Source organism: Cynocephalus volans, chromosome 14 (genome assembly GCF_027409185.1).
Source record: "Cynocephalus volans isolate mCynVol1 chromosome 14, mCynVol1.pri, whole genome shotgun sequence".
NCBI lineage: Eukaryota > Metazoa > Chordata > Mammalia > Dermoptera > Cynocephalidae > Cynocephalus > Cynocephalus volans.
This window is the reverse complement of record NC_084473.1, coordinates 51,426,432-51,454,148: the sequence shown is the minus strand read 5'-3', so window position 1 is coordinate 51,454,148 and position 27,717 is coordinate 51,426,432. Positions and strand designations below refer to the sequence as shown.

General features: G+C 37.8%; 1 protein-coding gene and 1 non-coding gene across 2 annotated transcripts in view; one reads left to right on the top strand and one right to left on the bottom strand.

The window, feature by feature from the left end:
• Window positions 1-27,717, bottom strand: part of EML6 (EMAP like 6) — a 264,754-nt gene that overhangs the window by 171,790 nt on the left and 65,247 nt on the right. The gene's annotated exons all lie outside the window — the stretch shown is intronic.
• LOC134363522 (U6 spliceosomal RNA) lies at window positions 3,529-3,635 on the top strand. The gene has a single exon (XR_010021753.1). It is a non-coding gene; the product is annotated as a U6 spliceosomal RNA (small nuclear RNA).

Below are 27,717 nucleotides of genomic sequence, written 5' to 3'. Positions count from 1 at the left end.
AGCAAACATCATCCTGATACCAAAACCAGGTAAAGATATAACCCAAAAAGAAAACTACAGGCCGATATCCTTGATGAATATAGATGCAAAAATCCTCACTAAAATACTAGCAAACAGAATACAGCAACACATACGAAAAATTATTCATCACGATCAAGTGGGATTCATCCCAGGGATGCAATGTTGGTTCAACATACGCAAATCAATAAATGTGATACACCATATTAATAAACTCAAACACAAGGACCATATGATCATCTCTATAGATGCTGAAAAAGCATTTGATAAAGTTCAGCACTCATTCATGACAAAGACCCTCTATAAGTTAGGTATAGAGGGAAAGTATCTCAACATAATTAAAGCCATATATGACAAACCCACTGCCAATATCATCCTGAAAGGGGAAAAGCTGAAAGCTTTTCCTTTAAGAAAAGGCACTAGACAAGGATGCCCACTCTCACCACTCCTATTCAACATAGTGTTGGAAGTACTAGCCAGAGCAATCAGAGAAGAGAAGGAAATAAAGGGCATCCAGATTGGAAAAGATGAAGTCAAACTGTCCCTGTTTGCAGATGACATGATCCTATATATCGAACAGCCTAAAACCTCTACAAAAAAACTCTTGGAATTGATAAATGATTTCAGCACAGTAGCAGGATACAAAATCAACACACAAAAATCAGTAGCATTTCTTTTCTCCAATAGTGAACATGCAGAAGGAGAAATCAAGAAAGCCTGCCCATTTACAATAGCCACCAAAAAAATAAAATACTTAGGAATTGAGTTAACCAAGGAGGTGAAAAATCTCTATAATGAGAACTACAAACCACTGCTGAGAGAAATTAGAGAGGATACAAGAAGATGGAAAGATATTCCATGCTCTTGGATTGGAAGAATCAACATAGTGAAAATGTCCATACTACCCAAAGTGATATACAAATTCAATGCAATCCCCACCAAAATTCCAAAGACATTTTTCTCAGAAATGGAAAAAACTATTCAGACATTTATATGAAACAATAAAAGGCCACGAATAGCCAAAGCAATGCTGAGCAAAAAAAATAAAGCTGGAGGCATAACACTACCTGACTTTAAGCTATACTACAAAGCTATAATAACCAAAACAGTATGGTACTGGCATAAAAACAGACACACTGACCAATGGAATAGAATAGAGAATCCAGAAATCAACCCACACACTTACTGCCATCTGATCTTTGACAAAGGCACCAAGCCTATTCACTGGGGAAGGGATTGCCTCTTCAGCAAGTGGTGCTGGGATAACTGGATATTGATATGCAGGAGAATGAAACTAGATCCATACCTCTCACCGTATACTAAAATCAACTCAAAATGGATTAAGGATTTAAATATACACCCTGAGACAATAAAACTTCTTAAAGAAAACATAGGGGAAACACTTCAGGAAATAGGACTGGGCACAGACTTCATGAATACGACCCCAAAAGCACGGGCAACCAAAGGAAAAATAAACAAATGGGATTATATCAAACTAAAAAGCTTCTGCACAGCAAAAGAAACAATTAAAAGAGTTAAAAGACAACCAACAGAGTGGGAGAAAATATTTGCAAAATATACATCTGACAAAGGATTAAAATCCAGAATATATAAGGAACTCAAACAACTTTACAAGAAGAAAACAAGCAACCCAATTAAAAAATGGGCAAAAGAGCTAAGTAGGCATTTCTCTAAGGAAGATATACGAATGGCCAACAGACATATGCAAAAATGCTCAACATCACTCAGCATCCGGGAAATGCAAATCAAAACCACATTGAGATACCATCTAACCCCAGTTAGGATGGCTAAAATCCAAAAGACTATGAACGATAAATGCTGGCGAGGCTGCGGAGAAAAAGGAACTCTCATACATTGTTGGTGGGACTGCAAAATGGTGCAGCCTCTATGGAAAATGGTATGGAGGTTCCTTAAACAATTGCAAATAGATCTACCATACGACCCAGCCATCCCACTGTTGGGAATATACCCAGAGGAATGGAAATCATCAAGTCAAAGGTATACCTGTTCCCCAATGTTCATCGCAGCACTCTTTACAATAGCCAAGAGTTGGAACCAGCCCAAATGTCCATCATCAGATGAGTGGATACGGAAAATGTGGTACATCTACACAATGGAATACTACTCAGCTATAAAAACGAATGAAATACTGCCATTTGCAACAACATGGATGGACCTTGAGAGAATTATATTAAGTGAAACAAGTCAGGCACAGAAAGAGAAGTACCACATGTTCTCACTTATTGGTGGGAGCTAAAAATTAATATATAAATTCACACACACACATACACACACACACACACAAACCGGGGGGGTGGGGGAAGAAGATATAACAACCACAATTATTTGAAGTTGATACAACAAACAAACAGAAAGGACATTGTTGGGAGGGAGGGGGGGAGGGAGAAGGGAGGGAGGTTTTGGTGACGGGGAGCATTAATCAGCTACAATGTATATCGACAAAATAAAATTTAAAAAAAAATAAAAAATAAAAAATAAAAAAAATAAAAAAAGAATGCTAGTTACAAGAGGGCAAGGATTTTAGACCATTTTTGCCATTGATGACACCTAGAACAGCACAGTGCCTGGCATCTAATGAATACTTTTAAGTAAATAAGTAAACATACATAGCTCTAGATATCTGAATAAGAGGAAGATGGATAAAAGAATATATAAAACGATACAGGCATCCTTCACCCACATAATTCCTGTTACAACTCTGCAGACAGAGATCATAAAAAATACCATTTGTACTTGATATTAATAGCTCCTAAAAATTTTATTTAAAATTATCCAGAAGATCAAAATCCAATTTTTAAAAGTGCCATTCTGAGAAGTGATGGCATAACATTTTAATTCATAGGGCCTCACACTTTTCTAACCAACTTAGGTACAAAACAATAACCAGGTTTGTGACACTGGTTTTGAAAAATTGCTTATTAGATTCCTGACAATAGTTTGTTCGGAAAAAACCTGAAAGCTGAAAACACTGCAAACAAGCCTAATTCAAGGTCGCTGACTTTCCTTTGTATTTTAGTTCAGCATAAATGGTTTCACGGGGAAGCAGAGCTTCATCTACTTTCTGTTATTCCGCAAAAGAGACAAGTTTGTCCTCCTCAGCGTTGGGGCATGGAGTTAGGTCCTCTTCAATCCCTGACATCACAGTGGGGAGTCAAGCATGAATAAACTCCCGTTTTCAAACAAGTATCTCTCCAATGACAGCAATTCATTCATAAGCATCAGTTCAGCACCCTCACTGACCTCGCCCACTTTCCTTCATATTCTCAGACATGTTGTAGAAATGACTTTCAACTCTGAGAAACTTAATTTTTTTTCATTGTATATGTTTATGGGGTACGATTTGTTTCAATACATACAGTGTATAATGATCTAATCAGAATAGTTAGCATATCTGTCACCTAAACATTTATCATTTCTTTGTGGTTATAACATTCAATATCCTCTTTTCTGGCTATCTTTAAATATACAGTGCTCGCTTCAGCCACATACATATTAAAATTGGAATGATAAAGAGAAAATTAGCATGGCCCCTATGTGAAGATGATATGCAAATTCATGAAGCATTCCATATTTTTAAAAGGAGAGAACAAACTGAGGTTACAGAGGTGGGAAAGGGGGAGGGAGTGAGGGTAAGGGAGGAATTAGTAAAGGGCCACAAAAAACGATTACATTGCCTAATGTTGAATATACCAATTATCCTGATTCGAGCATCACATATTGCACACAGGTATTGATATTCATCTCTGCACCCCACAGATATGTACAATCAATTTTGTTTCAATAAAAAACAATAAAAAAAATACAACTCTGAGAAATGTTTAAAGAGCAGAAATTAATGTCCAGGGCTAAGTAACTAAAGGAAACAGGACATAAAGGGAAACTATTTTAGCTCCTTAACCCCAAATGAAATGGGAATCCTGTTTGCCAGCTCCTGTTCCACAAGCTTTTCACACGTGATCATATTTAACCCCCCACAGGCATCTAGCTGAGTTGACATTGAGGATCCTACACATCTACATACAGGTAAGTAACACCTCTATCCCATATTCGTTTCATCCACACAGGATATGTTGAGTTTTAAGCAGCTTCAGATGTCTAGCAAGGGGTTGGAAATTTCAGTCTGGTGCTCTGGAGAGAGGTTAAGGCTGAAGGCATGGATTTGAAAGTTATGCAAAGAAGACCATGCAAGTGCCAAGGTCAAAGGATATGTCTTCATTCTCATCATCTCGCCTTCCTAGTTTTAGCACTCTCAGTGACCTCTACATTCCACGGTTTGCTTCTGTCCTTTGGGGTCATGCTTAAAATATCTTCTTAAGTTATTCCATACCAAATACTCTCTTCCAAATTGTAGAAAACCCTAGAGCACTGTTCTTAACACCCATACACTTTCACTACACACTGAGGCATTCTTGCTCTGGGTCATGTTCCTTCTCATTAATCCAGGAAGATTATGCATTGTTGTGAAATGACAATGGTATATTTTTTCCTCTAATAATCAGCATATATGGATTGATCGATTCTTATCAATTAACTCAGGATTATTATTACCTCAAATGTTATGAGCTTGTGTTTACTGAAATAGTGGATTTGATAAGACTAGTATGTTGAGTGTTAAAATATTCTCTCCAAGTATTGTTTAACAAAAACTATAAAATGATCTGTGAAAAAGGACTTATCCATTACAAATCCTTGAGAGAGTTCTTCTTCACATAAACAAAAATAAACAATATTTATTGAGTACCACCTTTTGTGTACAGACATCAGATGCTTATACACCTGAATATATCTACAGATTTAATTCTAATGTACATGAAAGAAAATACAGAATCAGTGTAAGTAATTTTAAATGTTTGACATTATTTTAATTTCAGCAAAGAGTACTATTAGATTTCAAAATTCTAAAGTTGCATGGTTTGGCTCAATCATTTCTCAGGATGTGGCAAAGCACTGCCATTCACTTAAAGTGAGGAAGGCTGTGGGCACAAAAGTGTGAACCAGCCCAGGATTTTTACCGTGATGAGCCAGGAGCTGGGCAAAAATGGCTATAGAGGCTCCCAGTGGGGGCCAGACAAGCAAGCAGGGGAGAGGAAAGCCAGGTTTCCTGGGGGATGTGGTCTGGCAGGTATAGAGACAGATGAAGAATGGTCAGGTATGATGTTCCAGATTCAAGGCAGGCAGAGCTGAAGAAGAATAGCCTATCTGATGCAAGGCCCCAAGCACTGGGTGAGGCCCAGGAGCCTGGCCATGGTATTGAGGAGAGTGACTAATAAGAGCATGACAAAACTCCAGTTCTCCAGAGGCTTTGGGAGGCCTTCAGGGAAATTTTAAAATGGAACAACAGTAGCAAGCCTGATTCACATGCATGGAAGTGGGGAAGAGTGCACAAGCCCATAGATGGAGGGTTTGGGAGCAGGGGAAGAGGCTAGAGGCTCTGTCTCAGGAGCTAAGCCAGAACAAAGTCTGCAGGTGGAGGGTACACTGAACTGAGGTTTGGTCTGTGATGGGTACTGCACAGGCAAGGAGAAAAGAAGTGCTGACAGGAACTCACAGAATGATGATTCCTAGATTATTAACTAAAGTGAAAGTTGAGTCAATTTAAAAGTGAACTCATGATATTCTTTTAAACCTAAACCTAAATATTAGTGCTGATGGTAAGGATTATTCATTTCTTACACTGATTCACACAGAAAATGAAATATAAAGTCCAATATTAAGCCAAATTTCTTATTTGCTGCATTTCTCCAAAAGTTTCACTGTTTAGTGATTCCATTTGCAGAAAAACACCACATGTAGGAGTCCTACATAATCATCAAACAAATTTTTCCACTCAAGTTTTATCTGAATTGCTAATTTAAATAGGAGGGGAAAGCCTACTTTTTTGTTATCTAAGGAGTGTCCACAGTGAGTAGATTATATATCTCTTAAAGTATGAATGGACTTGCCTCTCAGTAAATGAAAAAGTTCTCCATAGTAATAAGTTTCACAACTGTCTAAATGTTAAATCCTGGCAAGCAAAAGGAATTGAAAATATAGGAATACATTATCCTTAAGATAGCTTCTGCAAATTATACCAAAAACAAGTAGGAAGGAAGTAACAAAGAGCAGAAATCAATGAAACAGAAAACTGAAAAACACAAAAAATTAATAGAACCAAAAACCGGTTCTTGGAAGAAATTAATAAAGATGATAAGTCACCAGAAATACTAAAAGAGAATAGAAATTATCAATATCAAGAATGAAAGAGGGGACATGTAGGATCACTGTAGATCCTACAGATATTAAAAAGAATGAGAATGTTAAAAACAACATTATGCCAATAAATTTGACAACTTAGATGAAATGTACAAATTATTTGAAAGACACAAATTACCAGAATTCACGTGCACACAGAATGTCTGTATAGCTCTATGTGTGCAAAATTGAAAACTGAAAAACTTTTCCACAGAGAAAATTAAGCCAAGACAGTTTGCTAGTAAATTGTAACAAACATAAATTGATTCAATACATTCCAACCAAAATTCCAACAGGCTATTTTATAGAAATGGACAAGCTGATTCAAACTTTTATTCAGAAACTAAAGGTCCCAGGCTAATCAAAATAATCTTGAGATAAAGCCAATCTTAAACTCTCATGGAAAATACAGAAGGAGTAAATGCTTCCCAACTCATCTTACAAGGTCAGCACAACTGACAACGAAATTTGACAAACACAATTCAAGAACATAAAATTATAAACTAATATCACTAATGAACATGGATGCAAAAATTCCCTAACAAAAATCAGCAAACTGAATCTAGAAATGCATAACCAAGTGGGGTTCATCTCCAAAATGCAAGGTTGACTTAAGAGTTAAAAAAAAAAAAAGTAAATCGCCATATTAACAGAATAAAGCACAAACCCATATGATCATCTCAATTGATGCAGAAAAAGGATATAACAGAATTTAACAATGATTCATAATAAAAGCTCTCAGCGAATTAAAAGAATGGAAATTCCTAGCCTGATAAAAGGCAGCTATGAAACACCTGTAGCTAAAAATATTTGATGTTGAAATACTGAGTACAGTCCCTTTAAGATGACAATGCAAAAAATAGTTTTATCACTGGAGGTACTAGCAGTGCAATAAAGCAAGAATAAAGAAATAAAAGGCACAAAGATTGGAAAAGAAGTAAAACTGTCTCTATTCACAGATGATATTCTTGATTCTTAAGTAGAAAATCCTAATAAATCTACAAAAAAAAAAAAACCCACTAGAAATGAGTATAACAAGGTTGCAAGATACAAGATTATATACAAAAATCAACTATATTTTCATATACTGGCAGCAAACAATTGGAGAAAAGTTTTAATAATACCACTTACAATAGAATCAAAAACCAAAGTACTTAAAAACAAATTTAACAAATGATATGCCATTCCTCTACACTGAAAACTATAAAATATTACAAAGAGAAATTAAAGACATAAAGAAATATAGTATCATGTTTATAGATTGGAAAACAGTATTAACAAGATACTAATTCTCCCAAAACTGATCAATTTATTGCAATCTTAAAAATTCCAACAGACTTTTATAGAAATTTACAAACTGATTCAAACATTTGTATGGAAGTGTAATGATCTCAGAATAGACAAAACAATCTTGAAAAACAGACTTAGGAAACTCACACTACTGATTTCAAGATTTACTATAAAGCTACAGTAATTAAGACAATGTAGTACTGCCATAAGGATAGACAAATGTGTCAATGAAACTGAAGCCCACAGGTCAAGTAACTTACCCAAGATCACATGGCTGATAAGTAGTAGAGATGGGATTTGTATTCCAGCAGTCAAGTTCTAGAGTTTGTGCTTACAACCACTACAGACTGCCTCTCCACAACAGTCTCACTAAAAACCAAGTGTTTCCCACAGACTCCTTCCTATTACGAACAGCCTAAAAACTGATGTTATAATAATAGCTGTCATTTATTAAGCTCCTACTACATGACAGGCATTTTAAACAGTTTACTTATATTTAGCCCTCATAGTAGTCCAGTGAAACTGCTGTTATTATCTCAACTTTACAGATGAGAAAACAGAGGCAGAAAGAAGATAAGTGACTTGACCACCGTCATACCACTTAGCAAGAGCAGAGTCAGGACTTGAATCCAGGCTGCTTATTTCCAGAGCCAACTATAATAAGTTGTTGTTTGGTAAATTATCCAGGCCATAGGATACTTAATACTCACTAAAATGTGTAAAGTATTTACAATTTACCAAGTTCTTTTCACATACACATATATAAGTAAAATGAGTTACACACAGTGAGAATGTTTATAGTTGCCTTTATTTTGACATTCTTATTTTTGATATCTTTGCTGCATTATGGTAAAGATCAATGTACGCTTTGCTTTAAAATGACAAAATGATAAAAAGCACTAGCCCCAGCAAGCATAGATTAGCACTAATAAAAGCAAAGTACCCTAAGATGTGGTGACTGCTGAGTGAGTCAATAGCATCTCACCTGAACTCCAAGTAGAGTGAAGCAGTTCCAATTTCATTTATATTACTCTAATCCAGTGTTCAAACTTATAAAATGTTACCCATGTTAAAATGCTGATGGGGACTATTTAAATTGATTTCACTGGACACAAATAGGTCTCAACCAGCAGCTTGAAAACACTCCCTGTATAGTAAAGAATTTGGCCTTGCCTAAAGAGAAGGTCTGGTCTTTGCCCTCCACTTCTGGGGTAATCTCTGGGCCTTTGGAATGTCATGCCTGATAGGAATGTCTTTGTTTGCCTAGAGGTCTTGAGTCATGCACAATCTAACAATGTTACTCAGGGTGGGGGTTGGCCACATTAGAGAACTCAACAATGTGGCTTTGAATCATGCAGTATCAGCAGATATGGAGGCTGAGATTAAATACATGGGCAACCAATCTGTCAATCATGGAGCCTAAGTAAAAACTGTGAACATGAAGGTTGGGTAAGCTTCCTGATTGGTAATACTCTGAAGGTGTTGTCACACATCGATACTGGGAGAGTAACACATCTTGACTCCATGGGAAAGGACAATGAAGCTCTGTATTTGGAGCCCTCCTGACTCTGCCCTATGCATCTCTTCCTTTGGCTGATCCTGATCTGTATTCTTTCCTTGTAATAAACCATAACTATGAGCATAACAGCTTTTAGTGAGTTCTGTGAGTCTTTCTGGCTAATTATCAAAACTGAGGGTGGTTTGAGGAACTCTAAAGTTGGAGCTGATGTCAGAGGTAAGGAAAACGTATGTAGAAACCGTGCCCTCTAACTGTACGGTTGACTGTAAAACTCCATGCAGCACCAAAAACAACCATGCTACAATGACATAATCATATGTGGATATGACCCAAAATCCTTGAAACAGTCACTAAGAAATTTCAGAACACTGACAAACAGGCTCTAAAACAACTCCCAAGAAAATTCTAAATCACTAGTTTTCTACAAAGATTCCAGTTCAGTCTGATTAAATAAACAAGGCATCCAAACCTCTTATTAGATTTGTGTTATACAATGCACAAACGTAGATTTAAAATGACTGACAAAAAGCTGTTTTCGAAAAATAGGGAAATCAAATACCCATACCATTATTTTTCAGAAAGTCAACTGTAGTACAATTGTGGAAAATTAACTTAGAATCTAAAGTTCACTTTTTTAATTACTTGATTTATACTTGTTCCAAACCTACAGAGAAGTTCTTATTTTACATATGTTACTAAGTTTTTACTAAAAATTTTTTAGAGACTTTTCTCCAAAATTCCATTTAATGAGTTACTCCTAAGAATCAAGTAGAAGTATATATCAAATAATAATCCCTTAATTTGTTTGCTTAAGATGTGTGGTTGTCTTAAGCACATAAATTAAGACATGATTATTCATATTACTAGAAATAAGAGGGGGTTAGAGTAAGGTCTCCATATCAGACCGTATTCATTTTTCTCTTCTTTGAACTTATATGGTTTTTATTGTCTATACTAGACCCTCGCTCCTCAAAGTGTGGTCTTCAGACCAGGGGCATCTTCTACAGATGGGTTTAATATAAACGCAGAACCTCGAGCCCTACTTCAGACCTACAAGATCAGAGCTTGCCGTTTAAAGATTCCCCCGTGAGTACATGGCCACACAGTGAGGAGCCCTGGCCTGAATCACTTAGTACTGCACTTAATCCTATACAGCCTGGAGGTGCTCTAAAATGGTTTACTCTATGCATTCACTTCATATCACCACAATAGAAATGAGATTTTCTTCTAATTAGGGTAATGTTAATCTCAGAAACATTTACTGGATGCCTAGTATGCTTAAATCCCTGTTAGTCTAAGTCTTTTGGTACAGAGCCAACGACAGCCACTTACATGTGTGTGTCTGAGCATGTTTAACATATTCAATTTTCATTATAAAAGGATTTATTAAAGTTTCCTTTAAAGTGGTGAGCTCTCCAAGCATATTTAAAATAGGACTCAGTTTACAACCCCCCCCACCAAAACAAAACAAAACCCTCACTTTACTCAATGCTCATCAAAAAGACACCAATTGCATAAATGTGAATTCCACATGAAGTGAAAATGTTTCATTTTTCCTTTAAGAAACGGAGTCTCTGAAGAAATAGGTCATTTAGCTTCTTTATGCTCCTATTGTGTTATTTTGAGTGTAATGAGTAAAGACTGAATAGAATAGGGAAATTCAGAAGGAGATATTTTCTCTCAGTCATTTTTAGAAGCCATTAATCAGACTGACTCACAAAGGGATTTCTTTTACCTAAAATTAGACATAGATAGAGATGTCATATATGGATATGATACCCCAGGATTTTATTTATACACTAGATGGGTTTTGTATCGTACCTGCCTTTTTTCCCCCTCACTCTTAAATCTTTGTCTGCAACTTTGTCGTATAGGAAAATTATAGTTTTATTCATTTGCATATTTTTATCTAGTACTCAATATTTTTAATAAATTTGGGTGATGAAAACATCTCATCTAGATTTTGGTGCTGGCTTTTCAATGCTAACAGTGTAGCCCACTGATAAGTATATCAATGAAACAGAAATCATGAGAATTCCACAGAAGCTACTTCTTAAGCCAATTAAGTAACATTCATCTAAATTTCTTACTATGTACCTCCCTAACCTAAGCCTCTGCATTCATTACTGTTGTCACCAGGGAACAAGAAATCAGGCTTACTTAATTATCAAGTACTGAATATGGGGGACACGGGCTAGATTCTAAAATTTGCTCCTAGTCAGTTCTTTAGCTCACCGTTGGGGACAGTGCAGTGCAAGTGGTTTATGTACGAAACTCTGGACAGTACTGAGGCCCAATGAGGAAACTAGCCATTCCCTTCAGGCATATGCTTTTTGTAGGGAGTGGCAGGATGCTTGGCCATGCTCTTTAAATTGGTACCCCTTCCCCAGGATGCATGAGGCAAATGTAAGTTTGATGAGATTCGCTATACTGATTTTGTACCCTCAAGAGGCTCACAAGCTAGTTACAGAAGGAAAACCAAACCAGAGAGATAGCTGACAAATAATACTACATAGTAGAGAATGGCATGGTAAAATCTGGAAGTAAAGGCTATTAATGAGAAAGGAATTTAAGGAAAAGTGGGTAAGTGGAGCTGGTGTAGTCAAAGAAGAATTAACAAATGATTCTTGCTTAGAATTCAACACCCTGAAATGTTTAGTTGCTGACCTACAGACCAGGGACAGTCCTGGTACTAGAACCTACTGAAACTGCAAATTTACCTCCAATGCCCCTCCTTCAGGCATTTATGAAACATGACATCTATTACATTTATCATGCAAGAATGCTTAGAATCTTTTTACTATTAAAATTAAACCCTGAGCTCCCTACACATTCATAGGTGGCCAAGACTTTACTGCACTTAAAGGAAAAGGGGCATTATCAGGAGCTGTTGGACACAAGAAGCTTTTATAGGAAAAACATTAGGCAGACAGAATCCTGAGGTGAGGGGAGGCATCAGGACCAGTCAGTTTACAGAACCCAGAGGAATATAGTGGGAGGGGTTTGAATTAAGGAGAACTGAGTTGACTCTTGTCCCCTCCCCCACAACTCCAAATGTTTCTGCCAGAGAAGAAGGTTGAGAACTGATGTTTTAATAGTAAAATTTCACGGTCAGCAAGTTGTCAAATTAAGACTTTTGCTATGAGACATTTGTATAAAATTCAAGAACACAGACAGGTTATGGATGGGAATCCATTATGCTGAATTGGTGTCCTTAATATCTTTGAATGAGGTCCAGTAACAAGGGTTGAGTGAAGACAAAAGTGTGGCATAGTGTAATGGAACAGTCTGGAAGCAAACAGGCCTCAGGTGAAATCCCAGTTCCCCCACTGTGTCACCAAGCAGTAGAGTCAGCTACCTATGTATACTAGCCCTTTGACTTTTTGATCTGTGAAATGTGGGTAAAAAGAAGACATACTTCATGGGGACATGAAATTTATATGAAATAAAGTATGGAATGTGCTTAGTACACTGCCAGGAAAGTGGAAAATGCTCAGTAAGGGTCAGTTTTCGTGTTTAGTGTAGCAGGCAAGTCAAGGAGGCAGACCAAAGAGCCATTTCAGGGAAACCAGGGATGACAACTGCTCCATCGACTTTTAAATGAAGACTTTTATCTTAGTAGACAGAGGGGACTGTCTCCTAGTGGGTTATTGAGGGGTAGAGGAGGAAAGAGAAAAGACCTCGGATGGAGTTCCAGCCATCACGGCTGCGTTCCAGGCATTGGGAGGCAAGGGTCCCGCCCCCGCCGCCACCCTAGCTGAGTCAGCTTCCATTCACCACCCTCCTGGAAGTCCACACAACACTTCTGCAGTCACATCTGACTCCAACAGAAGCCAGGAAATGTAGCTTTATAGAGGCACTTTGCCTTCTTAAAAATTGGGGTTCAGTTGCTAAGGAAGGAGAGAATAGATACAGGGTAGACAACTAGCAGTCTCTTCCACAGCCCTTGAAATGATAATTGCCAATGATAATTGGGTGTGTGTGAAGAAGTTCAACAGGATTTAGTGTTCACAGTAATCATTTAACTTCCTTGAATTGCACAAAAAAATTAAATACATATAGATATGCTTGCAAAATGTAAATGTTCTTTGAAATGGGGATTGTAGTTATTAGATTCTGGGACCAAAAATCAATTCATAAATATCACCATGCACCTCTTCAGGGAAAAAAGAAAAGGTTGATCTGTTCTTTGATTACTTGGTTCTCCTCCCCTATCCTGCCGGCCCCCCAAGTGTTGAAAGATCAAAAATTTTAAACCAACATTTTAATAAAACCAGATTCTGTAACTTTAAAAATTGTATTTGAATGATTTTTTCCCCTTTATAACTCCTATATTTACTTCAGTTGTCTGATAACAAAAGTAATGATGGCTTCCAATAATTGTTGTGTCCTAATAACATGTTTTTTTAAAAATCCTAAATTTGGGACATTATCAAGATGGTGGAATAGATGATCCCCAGCATTGCTTGCCCCCATAACTAATGAACTTACAACTATTAAAAGGCAAAAACTGCCATCCTGAGATTGCTGGAGCTCAGGGACGAGAAGGAGAGACCTGTGGAGATTGTAAAGGCATGAAAGGCCAAGGTGAGGACGAGGGACCACTCTGACCATTCCAAGCCCCAGCTGCTTCCAAAGCTGGTGTGATACAAGGCAAGGAGCAGCTGCTGGCACACAAAACAGCTACCGGGAGACAGCAAAGCTGAAGCAGTAGCCTTTGTGTGAAGCTATTTGGAGTCTGCAGGGAAGAGGGTGCCTTGGAGTGTGCCTCCTATTTCCCAGGCCAGCAAAGCCAATAGAAAACTTCCCCTGGACCCACATAGGAGTGAGGGGCCACAGTCAATGGGAGGAAGGAACCAGAGGCTGGTGAGGTCTTCATGAAGGACTAGTGCATGGCCTGCCCCATGGGAAACATTTGGAGTGCCAGGTTGAAGGCTGACCCACCAGGAGAGCATTGAGCCACAGCATAGGCAGTTGTTCTGCCTTCCAATCAACACAGGCACCGCTAAGTGGAGACCAGTCAGGGTAACAGAATTGCAGGGAGCGCAGTTTGCAGGAAAGACTCAGTCCTTGGCAGGAATTTTCATATAGCCCAGTTGTGTCTGAGGTGACCTCACAAGACCCAAAAGTGACTAAAGGCTAACAGTTAAATTCTGATCCACACAGAAAGCTTTCCCCTGTTTGAGAAACAGCAGCAAAGCAGCAATTCAGCTTGACACAGAGTTAAATTTCCAGTCCCCACAGGAAGTTGTTCCAGGACAGAATTTAAGTGGTGGTGGTGGCTATTAATCCATCACGGAATGGGGGAAAAACAAACAAACAAACAAACAAAAAACTATAGACTAGAGACAAAGCTCTGATATTAACCAGTAAAGGTCTAACACAAAAGAACACCTATAATATCTAGAAGAGGTAGCCATCTAATCAAATGGCCAGGTATCAATGTAAAGACGCAAAGATAGAGAAAGAACAGAGAATATGACACCAAAGGAAACCAACAAAGCACCATCAATGGATCCAGAAGAACAGCAGATTAATGAAATGTCACATAGAAATCAGAATAACCCTCTTAAGAATGTTCAGGGAGTCACAAGAAAATACAGACAGAAAACTAAACAATGTCTAGAAAACAATTCAGGAGCACCACAAAAAACCTGATAAAGCAATAGAGTCCATTTTTAAAAATCAAATACCAATCCAGAAATAAAACATTATCTTAACTGAAAAACTCAACAGAAAGCTCCAATAGTAGACTTGATCAAACAGAGGAAAGAAGCAGTAAGCTTTAAGACAGAACATAAGAAATTACCCAATCAGAGGACCAAAAAGAAAAAAATAATAATAAAAAATAAAACGGAAATGCAGCAATTACAGGACTTCCTCAAGTGAAATAACTTCCTCATAGGTCCAGTCAAGGTGGCAGGAGGGACAGTCCCTAGCATCACTCTCTCCCACAAATCAACCAACTTACAACTATAAAACTGTAACATCAGCCAAGCGGGAGCTGCTATGGCGCAGGAGAAGAGGAGAGACCTATGGAGTGCACAAAGGGGGAGAAGCCACAATGAGAGAAACTAAAAACAGCTCGGAGCATTTCGGGCCATGGCCACTTTACGCCTAGAACTGCTGAGCGCATGGAACAGGAGCTGGCAGAAGCCACAGCTGTGCCCTTCAGATGGAGTGGCTTGGAGGAGGCAGGGGAGAGGGCCTTAGTGGCCACCTGGACAGCAAGACCAGTAATAGGGTTCCCATGGACCCATGCAGAAGCAAGGAGCCAGAAAGGCTGAAAAAAGGAGCCCTTCAGAGGCCAGTGAGTCATTGCAAGGGACTGCGGCAGGGCCCGTCCCATGGGAAGTGTTTGGAGCACTGGTGGTGGAGAGACGGGCCCACTGGGAGAACATTGGGACACAGCAAGGACAGCTGGTCCGCTCTCCAATCAGCATAGGACCACTCAGAGGAGACTGGTCGGAATGCAGAATTGCATGGGGTGCAGTTTGATGAAAAGATTCAGGCCCAGATCAGAATTTCTATACAACCCAGGTTTGTCCAGTCTCTGAAGGGCCGGAAGTATGTATAAGGTCAACCATTAAACCCTGAGCTGCACAAAAAGCCTTCCCTAGGGAAACAGCAGCAAAGCAGCAATTTAGCTCAAAAAAACAGCTCAAGTACTAGTTCCCACAGGAAGTTCACCTGATTTAGAAGTAAGCAAAGGACAAAAAATTAGTTCTAGCCCAGGCACACCACCAGCACCTTGGGCTACCTGAGGGCCTGGGGCTTGGAGCCGGGGACCAGACACCCTGCCTACATCCAGGCACACGGCCAGCCCTTGGGGCTCCGCCCAGGGACCTGGGGCACCAAGCCAGGGACCAGACCTCCCCCCAACCAGGCACACCACCAGCACCAAGGAGCATGCCAAAAACATCACCACCATGTGGGTGGCCCACCACAGTAACCACAGCTGCCGTGAAAGTGGCTAGACATCACAACCACCATACAGATGATCCGTCAGCCACTGGAGTGCATTGACACAAGGACAGTCACCAGCAGAGACCAAAGAATAGGATGTCTCTCTCCACAAAGCCTATTCCAGAGTGACAGAAGAAACAACTGCTCTATGATGATATTGGGGGACCTGAACACACCTTTAAGCATTGGAGAGGTCACCTAGGCAACAAAGCAACAGAGTAACCACTACTCTTTCGGAGGGAGAGAAGAATTCTAGGGTAATCAGTGGTGGGAGCAGGGAGGGAGAGGGGGAAAGAGAGACGTTGGACAAAGGGCATAAAGAGTAAGTACGATTTGTAACAATATACGTACTAGTAATATTGATTTGATCAACATATGTCAACACCGAATCCCAAAAATTATGTATAATCAATTATGATTCAATAAAAAAAAAATTTTTTTAAAAACCTCCACATAACTGGAGTACCCAAAGGTAACAAAGAAGGAAGAGACTTAGAAAGCATATTCAAGGAAATAATGATGGAAAATTTCCCAAGTATGGAGGAAGATGACAGCATCCAGGTGCAGGAAGCTCAGAGGTAACCAACCAGATTCAGCCCAAAGAGGAACACCCAGAGGCACATCATAATCAAATTATTGAAAACTAAAGACAAAGAATACTGAAAGCAGCAAGAGAAAAGAAAAACATAACATTCAATGAAGCTGCAATACGTCTCTCAGCAGATTTCTCAGTAGAAATCCTGCAAGCCAGAAGAGAATGGGACCATATATTCAAAGAGGTGAAGGAAAAACATTGTCAGCTGCGAATTCTGTATCTAGCAAAACCAACCTTCAAATATGAAGAAGTAATGTCTTTCCCAGACACACAGAAGCTAAGGGAATTCAGCAATTCTAGACCTGCATTTCAAGAAATGCTAAAGGGAGCTCTTCAGTCTGAAAGATGACAATGTTAAAGACTAACAAGGAAACATGTGAAGCTACATAACTCACTAGTAAAGTATGCACACAGACAACTTCAGAATACTCCAGTGTATTTATTTACAATAAAGGTGGTGAATAAATCACTTATATCCTTAGTATGAAGACTAAAGGATAAACCTAACAAGACAATAACTAATTCAACAGATGTATAAGAGATAGGCAATATGAAGAGATGTAACTTGAAACAACAAATGTCAAAAATGAGGAATGATGCCAAAGCATAGAGTTGGCTTTGGTTTTTTTCTCAGATACCAAAATTAAGTTGTTATTAGTTTAAAAAAATCTGTTACGACTCTAACATGTTTTATGTAAGCTTCATGGTAACCATAACACAAAAACTTAAGAAACATAATAAAAAAATAAATAGCGGAAAATCAAAATATACTGCTAGAGAAAACCACTCAACCACAAAGGAAGACAGTAAGACCAGAAAAAAGGAAAAAAGGACCAACAAAACCACCAGGAAAAAAGTAGCAAAATGGCAGTCACAAGTCCCCATATATCAATAATAACTCTAAATGTAAATGGATTAAATGCCTCAATTAAAAGACAGAGTGGCTGAATGGATTATAAAACAAGAACCAACAATATGCTGCCTACAAGAAACTCACTTCACATACAAAGACACACATTGACTGAACGTAAAGGGATGGAAAAAGATATTTCTTGCAAATGGGAACCAAAAGAGCAGGAGTAGCTGTACTTATAACAAGTAAAATAGACTTCAAGCCAAAAATAGACTTCAAGGCAAGGAAAAATAGATAAGGTCATTATATAATGATAAAGGGTTCAATTTAACAAGACGAGATAAAAATTCTAAATAAATACACACCCAACTCTGGAGCACCCAGATATACAAAGCAATTATTATTAGACCTAATCAGACAGACTCCAATACAATAATAGTCGGGGACTTTAAGAACACACTTTCAGCAAAGGACCGATGAGGCAGAAAATTAACCAAGAAACATCAGAATTAATCTCTAGGCTGAACTGATCTAATGAACATTTATAGAACATCTCATCAAACTGATGCAGAATACACATTCTTGTCAGCAGCACATGGAACATTCTCTAGAACAGACCATATGTTAGGTCACAAAACAAATCAACAAATTTTTAAAGAGTCTAAATCATATCAACTATCTTGTCCAATCTCAATGGAATGAAACTAGAAAAACAACAAAAAGAACACTGGAAATTGTACAAATATATGAATATTAAACAACATGCTCCTAAACAATGAATGGGTCAAAGAAGAAATCAAAAAGGAAGTTTAAAAATTCCTTGAGACAAATGAAAATGAAAACCCAACATACCAGAACCTATGGGATAGAGAACAAGCAGTTCTAAGAGGGAATTTTATAACAATAAATATGTCTACATCAAAAAGGACTTCAAATAAACAACCTAATGTTACACCTCAAGGAATTAGAAAAACAAGAACAAGCCCAATTCAAAAAAAAAAAAAAAAAAAGGAGAGAAATAACAAAGATCAGAGCAGAAATAAATGAATTAGAGATTTAAAAAACAATACAAAAGATAAATGAAACAGCTGATTTTTCAAAAAGATAAACAAAATCGATGAATCTTTAGCTATGCTAATGAAAGAGAAGACTCGAATAAATAAAATCATAAATGAAAAAGAAGACATTACAACTGATACCAGAGAAATATAAAGGATCATGAGACTATTATGAACAACTATATGTGAACAAACTGGCTAACCTAGAAGAAATGGATAAATTCCTGGACTCTTATGACTTACCAAAGTTTAATCATGAAGAACTAGTAATGAGGTAATGAGATTGAAGCAGTAATAAAAAGTCTCCCACAAAGAAAACCACAGTACCAAATGGCTTCACTGCTGAATTCTACGAAACACTTAAATACTAACACCAATTCTTCTCAAACTCTTCCAAAAAATTTGAAGAGAAGGAAATACTTTCAAACTCATTCTACAAGGCCAGCATTACCCTCATACCAAAACCAAAAAACGACAATAAAAACAGGAAACTACATATCAATATCCCTAATGAAGACAGATACAAAGATCATCAACAAAATACTAGCACACAGAATCCAGCTACACATTAAAAAGATCATTCACCATCATCAAGTGGGATTCATCCCGAGGATGCAAGAAATGGTTCAACATACGCAAATCAATAAATGTGATACTCCACATCAACAGATGATCATTTCAATAGATGCAAAAAAGACATCTGGTAAAATCCAACACCCCTTCATGATAAAAACACTCAGTAAACTGGGTATACAAGGAATGTACGTCAACATAATAAAGGCCATACACAACAAACCCATAGCTAACATCATACTGAATGGACAAAAATTGGAGGCGCTTCCTCTATGATCTAGAACAAGACAAGGATGCCCACCTTTCCCACTCTTATTCAACATAGTACTGGGAGTTCTATCCAGCATGATAAGGCAAGAGAAAGCAATAAAAGGAAACAAAATTGAAAAAGAAGTCAAACTATCTCTATTTTCCAGCAACATAATACTATACATAGAAAACCCTAAAGACTCCACCGAAAAATTACTAAAACTAATAAACGCATTTAGGACAGTAGAAGGATACAAAATCAACAATCAACACACAGAAATCAATAGCCTTCCTATACATCAATAACAAAATAGCTGAAGAAGAAATCAAGAAAGTAATCCCATTCACAATAGCTACCAAAAAATGAAATATCTAGGAGCAAATTTAACAAAGGAGGTGAAAGACCTCTACAATGAAAACTATAAAACACTGGTGAAAGAAATTGAAGAGGACACAAATAGATGATGGACAGATATCCCATATTAGAAAAATTAATATCAAAATGCCAATACTACCCAAAGCAATCTACACATTTAACTCAATCTCTGGCAAAACACCAATGACATTCTTCACAGAAATAGAAAAAAAATGATCTTAAAAATTTGTATGGAACCACAAAAAACCTCATATAGCTAAAACAATCTTGAACAAAAAGAACAAAGTTGGAGGCATAACACTTTCTGACCTCAAAATATACTAAAAGGCTATAGTAAACAAAAAAGCATGGTACTGGCATAAAAATAGACAAATAGACCAATGGAACAGAATAGAGAGACCAGAAAGAAACCCACACACTTATGGCCAACTGATTTTCTACAAAAGTGGCAAACATATACACTGGGGAAAGGATAGCCTCCTAAATAAGTGGTGTGGGAAAAACAGGATATCCACAGGCGGAAGATTGAAACCAGAGCCCATCTCTCATGATACACAAAAATCAACTCAAAATGGATTAAAGACCTAAATTTAAGACCTGAAACTATGAAATTACTAGAAGGAAACATGGGAGGAACACTACACAAAATAGGAGTGGACAGCGCTTTTTCGAGTGAGGCTACAAAGGCACAGGCAACTAAAGCAAAAATACACAAATGCGACTACATCAAACTGAAAAGCTTCTGCACAACAAGGGACATTGTCAGCAAAGGAAGAGACAACCTACAGAATGGGAGAAAGTGTTTGCAAACGACACATTAGAAAAGGGGCTAATATCCAAAATATATAAGGAATTCAAGCAACCCAACAGCACAAAGACAACCCAATTTAAAAATGGGGAAAGCACCTGAACAGACATTTCTCAAAAGTGTATGAAAAAATGTTCAACATCACTAATCATCAGGGAATTCAAATTAAAATCAGAATTAGATATCTATCACCTCACCTCAGTTACAATGGCTGTTACCAAGACAGAAGATAACAAGTGCTGGCAAGGATTCAGAGAAAAGAGACATCTCTTACATTGTTGGTGGGATTGTAAATTGGTACAGCCATTGTGGAAAGCAGTACGGAGGTTCCTCAGAGAATTAAAAATAGATCTCCCTTATGATCCAGCTATCCCACTACTGGGTATAAAACCAAAGGAAATTAAATCAACATATTGAAAAGACACCTGCATTCCCATGTTCACTGCAACCCTATTCACAATAGCCAAGAGATGGAGTCAACCTAAACATAAATGTTTATTTCACTTCAGTAAATATCTAGGAGTGAGATTCCTGGGTCACCAGATACCTATTCAAAACGCCAATTCAAGAGTTAGTTTAGCTATCAAGTTTTTATTAATCATCTTGACAGTCATCCCCAAAGATCTGCATAATGACTTGCTGAAAAGAGAAACTGGCACCCATAGTATAGGAGACAGCCCAAGGGGCATTAATAAAGTAGGCTAGAGTTGAAGGGACAAAATATATAAAGATCCATTTTTCATTCTGCCCAGCACAATAGAAATAAGAAATATTACACGTAGAAAGGGGACAATATATGATTTCTAGATGAATGTTTTCCCATTTCCCACTGTAATTTATACTCCCTTCTATTACTCCTACTACAAACCACATTTCTGATTATTGGAGAGAATGGGGATGACTTTGGGAGGTCCTAGTGCACTCTGATGTCTGCTTATGTGAAAACTTCTAAAGAAGTGTTTGCTGTGATAAATGCTACAATAACCCTTAAAAATCTGTTGGGATTTTCTGAGTTAAAGACATATTACTCCTCCATAGAATCAGAGCTAAAAGGAAACTTGAATATAATTTCATCCCACCCTCTCAGTTCACAAATTTGAAGGAAAACAAAGCCAGAGGAGAAGAGGAGAGGAGAAAGTGACTTGTCCAAGGGCATAGGCTACTTTGTGGTACAATACAGGGCTAGACTTCAAGAGGGAAGGGTAAATAGAAGGGTAGATATTACTGAATCTTTGATGTAATTATCTTATATAAATCTTCAGTTCTCAATGGCTCTAGCACACAGGCTAACATAACAGAGTGTTTACCCAAGGACACGGAGAGAGAGGAACAAAAGGGGTACCTATGAGGCTTTGTTTGTTTAAGGTAAATATTTTATTACAGTACCTCAGCAATTCTTCCTTCTAATTATAGAATGCACTGACTGGAATTTGAAGTGGGCCCAAACTGATCCACTGCAGGGTTTACGTTGTCGTAGAACTTCATCAATGATGAATAATCTTGAATCACAGGTATAAAGGGGAGAGCTATTACTGCTGGATTTCTTTTAATATTGAAGGTACATAGATTTCAGTAAAAAAATTAGGACTCATTCTCATCTTGGCAAACCACCACTGAGACCTCTTACTGGACAGAATGTGGGTACCTTCCTGATAAATTATACTGAAAGGAGATGAGAAAAAGACCCACTTGAATGAGCACAACAGTGGGACTGGAACGGCCGTTACTTCCTGGTCAGGCATGTACTCATCACATCATGTGTGCTCCCAACACAGCTCAGAAGCAGGAAATAAAGTTCGGAACTTTACACTCCACTATGAATTTATATCTATACCTACTACATTTTTGTAATCTTTAGCCAGAAGAAATGCTGGTGGTAATGCAATAACTTAAGCCTGGGGGTAATGTTTGCTTCAAGGTTTAGAAGTTAAATTACACATGTTCATTACACATCGTGGGGTCCTGACACTGATACAGATATGTCTGATTAACTGGGGAACGTCGGTAATGACCATTTTTTTTTTTAATACAACCAATTTTTTATTTCCAAGTTTATTAAAACTTATATCCTTGCCTCTTCAAATGTTCATGTCTCAATGTCCTGATACAAGAACAGGCCCTCCAGCTTTAAAATGAGTGGTAATTATGAAGAGTGTATGTGGTAGGGTGTAGTGTATATCCAGATTAACCATATGGACTATGTAAATGTTGTTTATATTTCCTCCCGGATGGAAATTTATTCTATGATTCAGACTGCAACTCACAGTAAGCATGTTTCTCTCCTCCTGCCCCCCAACAATGAATCTGAAATTTCCTAAATATTTTCTGGGCACAATATAAAATGTTTAACCTAATTAACTTACTAATACATAAATGAAAACAACATATACACATGTGGAAAAACAATGAGAGATAAACTATAAAATATGTGAATTGCCATTACACACAGCAAATTATCCAGTTTGGTTTTCAACTGGCTCATTAAAAATAAATTCCCATTATTCAGTCTTTCCTATCAGGACCACTAGTAATTAATGAATTTTAAGATATATGAATATTATCTATTCAATATCTTGGGGAAACATTATTTGAACAAATATTTATTAAATGCTGACTATTTTTAGGTCTCTCTCTAGTTAGACATCCTAATGTACGGGTTACCTTTACAATTTTCATCATTTAAAAATAATACAAGTGTGCATATGAATTTGCAAAAATGAGGTAAACACACACACATCATGAAGCTCATTCTAACTTATGTGTTCAAGAGCCAGAGAAGTCAATCAATACTCGTAGATACCGTGTTCTAAAGCTTTCCTTGTATTTAGTGATGGAACATCTAGGTGGAAGAAAGCCCTGGTAAGGAAAACAGCATGTATGTTGGAGTTGAATAGCCCTGGATTCAAATTCCTTTTCTACTATTAGCTATTGAACTATGTCTCTGAGCCTTAGTTTGCTCATCTGTGAAATGAGAATAACAGTGATGATCCTTCAGGTTGTTGTGAGGATTGAATTAAAGTATACAAACATCCAAGATATAATATTGGGTGCCAGTTACATCTAGCCCATGTCTTCTTTCTTTCTAAAGTCCAACACTTACTAAGAATGAATCTTTTTGTTCTTTTTAATTTAGGCAAGTATTTTCCAAAAGCTATTTACTGGAATAAAACCCCAGTGTGGGAAGAATCAGGCAGAGAAAGAACATCTGAATGGAAAACGATAACAAATGATGGGATATAAAAGAATAAAAAGAAAAAAGATAGCAAACCCGCTTAGTTTTATTAAGAAATGTAATCAAGTGGCAAAGGTGGGGATGGAGGATGAATAAAAAGACAATGCTACTAACCGTTTGGATTTAGCATGAAGTTATGAAACTCCAGCCAGTCAGAAATGACTTTCATTTTCATTGGCTAATGAAAAATGGAAACTAACAGATATCTTAGAAAAAGATAGTCATTAAAACTTCAGGAGAAATAATTTTTCAGCTTCTGAAATAGATGTTCTGAAAAGTTTGGTCCTATTAAAAAAGGTCAATTAATATTCATCACTATTTCACAACAAAGTGCAAAAATATCACCTTTGGGAATTTCCAATAACGTGACACATACACTAGTCTATTAGACTACAGATTAGTAAAAACAAACAATCAGTTATTTCAGTGAAAAAGTGTTGTTTGAATATTTCACTAAATTTGAAGGATGTTATATCTTCTTCTAATTTGGTCTTGAGGTCTCTCTCTAGAGTAGTTATTAATTCTGGCCCTGCCTGATGGGGCTCCAGGGGAGGTGGTCATGGATGATAAGAGTGTACCTTTCATGGGATATTTCTTTATTCTGCAGACAGCCTAAGCGTCCAACACATGACCAGGTGTCCCTCTCATAGGAAACTTTATACTGATAGATGTGTTGTGGCTCCTGTCTGACCTGGGTCCAGCACTGACCAGGAGAGAAGTTAGGTTTGGGTGTATTGCTCAAGTGAGAAACAGAGGAGGTATCACAACAAAACACATGAAATAACAGAAGCTTTATATCACTTACAGATCCCGGAGAGAGCAGCATGCCTTGCAGGGCCAATGAGAAGAGAGGGAGCAGTCTGTCCAGGACACACATACCCAACCAGTGGATGGGGAGCAAGCTACAGAGGACCTGTGGGCCTAAGCTTTTAAGGTCCACGGGTGTTATCCCTTAAGTTTTTTGGGGGGAGGGGGCTTGGCTAGTTTAAAGAAAACACATGAAAATGGGAGGCACTTATTTACATGACTCTGGTGTGGACCATTAGGTTTTATTATGGTGAGCAGCTGTGGGGTATGCTGGGTTTTGGGTCTGTGCGACAAGGAACAAGCAGGCTATATTGAAAACCACCAGACAGGTGGAGGGAAGTTTTAATTAGGCCAAAGGTGGAAGTATATGTACAACTGGGTCTCAAATAACTTGTCAGGCCTAAAAGTGGATGCCAAGGCACAACTATATTAAAAACAAATCTATGACAAAGGACATTTCAACAAATTCCATTTAAACACAGTTACCTTGAACAGGTGAAACAAACCTATTCCTGTAAAATTTGATTTGAGAGACCTCAAGAAAGTCCTCAGACCAAAAGATATCTCCAGACACGTGACTTTAAGTTCTCCATTAGCAAGTTGCTCCACTTTATTGTTAAAAATTGCATTCAGTCCCATTAGAATTTATTAATCATTGAGTGACTAGTATCTACTATTTATAGGTCAATTACTATGTGCTACTTTACATGTTATCTCATTTAATCTTCAAGAACAATACAGTGGGATAAACGTACTTATCTCTCTTTACAGACAAACATACTGAGGCTGAGAGAGGTTAACAAACTTGCCCAAGTCACATAGCTGGTAGGTGGCAGAGTCAGGATTCAGATTCAGGTCTGACTTCAAAGTCTTTTCACAATTCAACCTTCCTCTAGCTCTCTTTTAAAATATAAACACTCTTGCAGTTTTCATAAATACCTGACATCTAGGTACAAATAAAGTTTCCTTTCTCTTTCTGTCATTAACAAAACTCAGACCATGGCACAGCCAAGTCTTTATATGAAAATTAGGACATTGATGAGAAAATGAGAGCGTCTGGTCAATGTGAGTACCACCAACCCCTGAACTACCTCCCCTAACCCCTATTTCCTTCAACTCACATTGTATGACTCCATAGAGCCCCACTGAACCTCCTTAGGCAGTACCTGCCTTCCTTAGGGACCTCAGTGAGCCCACCTGAGGGAGGCACTTACCTTTCTAGAGGAATCTATGTTTTCTCATGTTCTACCTCCACCTGGCCAATTCTTTCCAGATCCATAATCAGAGTCAGATCCCAGCTACACCGGGGGTCAAATAAAAAGTCAAGCCAGAAAGAAAAAGGCTTACATGCCAAAAGTATGGCAATATTTTGCAAACTTATAAACTTGTATAAAGTTAACTTTAACAAGTTTCACTTGGCCAATATACTCTTGGGGAATCTGTGTGGGAATGGATTCTGAGGGAAGGGAAAACATGATTTTAACCTGGGCTTTTAACCAGCTGTCTTAACAAAGTGTCTGGATTCAATATGGACGCTCGAGCAACTACGAGTAATCCTAACTGTTTGCTCCCTTTCTTTATTGAAATGTAGACTCAGTGGCAACCTACAATATTTCCCAGAAACTCCTTACTATATTGGAGAGAAATGTGTGTTGTGGGTTTTATCTAGTGTGAACTGTTCACCCACCCCCCAACTATGTCCCCCAAGAGGGTACAGCAGACCCTTCTTTCACGACAACACACTGGAGGGGGTGGGTAGGGAGCACAGTACCAGCACATTGGCGGGGAGGGGGGCGTGCAGAGCCTGAAATGACTGCACCGTTCTTGGCTGTACGGTCTCTGGCTCTAGAGATTTTTTGAATGTCCCAATATCCTTTAATAAATCACTTTTCTGCCTAGTCTACCTAAAGTAGAATGTTTGTTACCAAAATCCTGATCCGTCCAGGTCATTCTCTGCTGCTCTAAGGTTCTTAAGACAAGAGCAGCTAAGGAAGATTGGAACTGGAGACTTAAACAGGGAGCCGCTCTCCTTGAAAACAGAGCAGAAAGAAATCTTCTAGGGGAAGGAGACTGTCAGGGAATAAGCAGAGGAGCCACACATTCCAGCCATCTTATCCCCTCTATTTCCAACCTTGGGATATCTTGAATTGATTCTCTAGAGAAAACAGAAGGTTCCCTCTAGCCCTCAGTTAACTCCTTTTTCACAGCACGCTAGACAGCCGCTCTACCGCCTCTTGGCTATAGCCATACTCTAAATTGCAAGAAAATAACATCCAGTGTTGTCAAAGCAGGCTATATATAGTCACTATTGGTGGTACAGTAAAATATTGTAACACTTTTAGAAATACACATGGTAGGGCTGAGCCCATGGCGCACTCGGGAGAGTGCGGCACTGGGAGCGCAGCGACGCTCCCGCTGAGCGAGCGACGCTCCCGCTGCGGATTCGGATCCTATATAGGAATGGCCGGTGCACTCACTGGCTGAGTGCCGGTCACGAAAAAGACAAAAAAAAAAGAAAGAAATACACATGGTAGTATGTAGCAAAAACTTTATTATTATTTATTTTCTTTTATCTACTATTTCTATGCATAAGAATTTACCCTAATAGAACAAAAAAGAAATAGGCTAAATAAAATTAATTGCTTGCTAATTGTAAAAATGTACTATTACATAAACATCCAACATTAAGAAAACAGTTTAATAAATTATGGACTATGAACATGATACATTATTATGCAGATATTTAAAATAGTAATGTTGCAATATGGATTTACTTAATATTAAAGAAAATAGCAGAATACAAAAATAGCATGTAGTCTCATTACAAGCATATTGTGATATATACCTATACAGATAGTATTATGCAAAAAGAAAAATAGTCAGTTTTTAGGATGGTGAAAATATGAATGGTTTTAATCTAGTTTTAAAAATCTTGTCTTCTCAAAATCTCTTTAAAAAATATCAAACCTCAAAAAATTTTCAGTAATTGTCATATTTGGGTCAAGCTAGCCTCAGTTCAGCATAAACTGCAGCTAACTACATGAACATTTCTTTCTGTGCAACACTAGATAGCCACGTTTAACTAAATTTTTAAAATTAG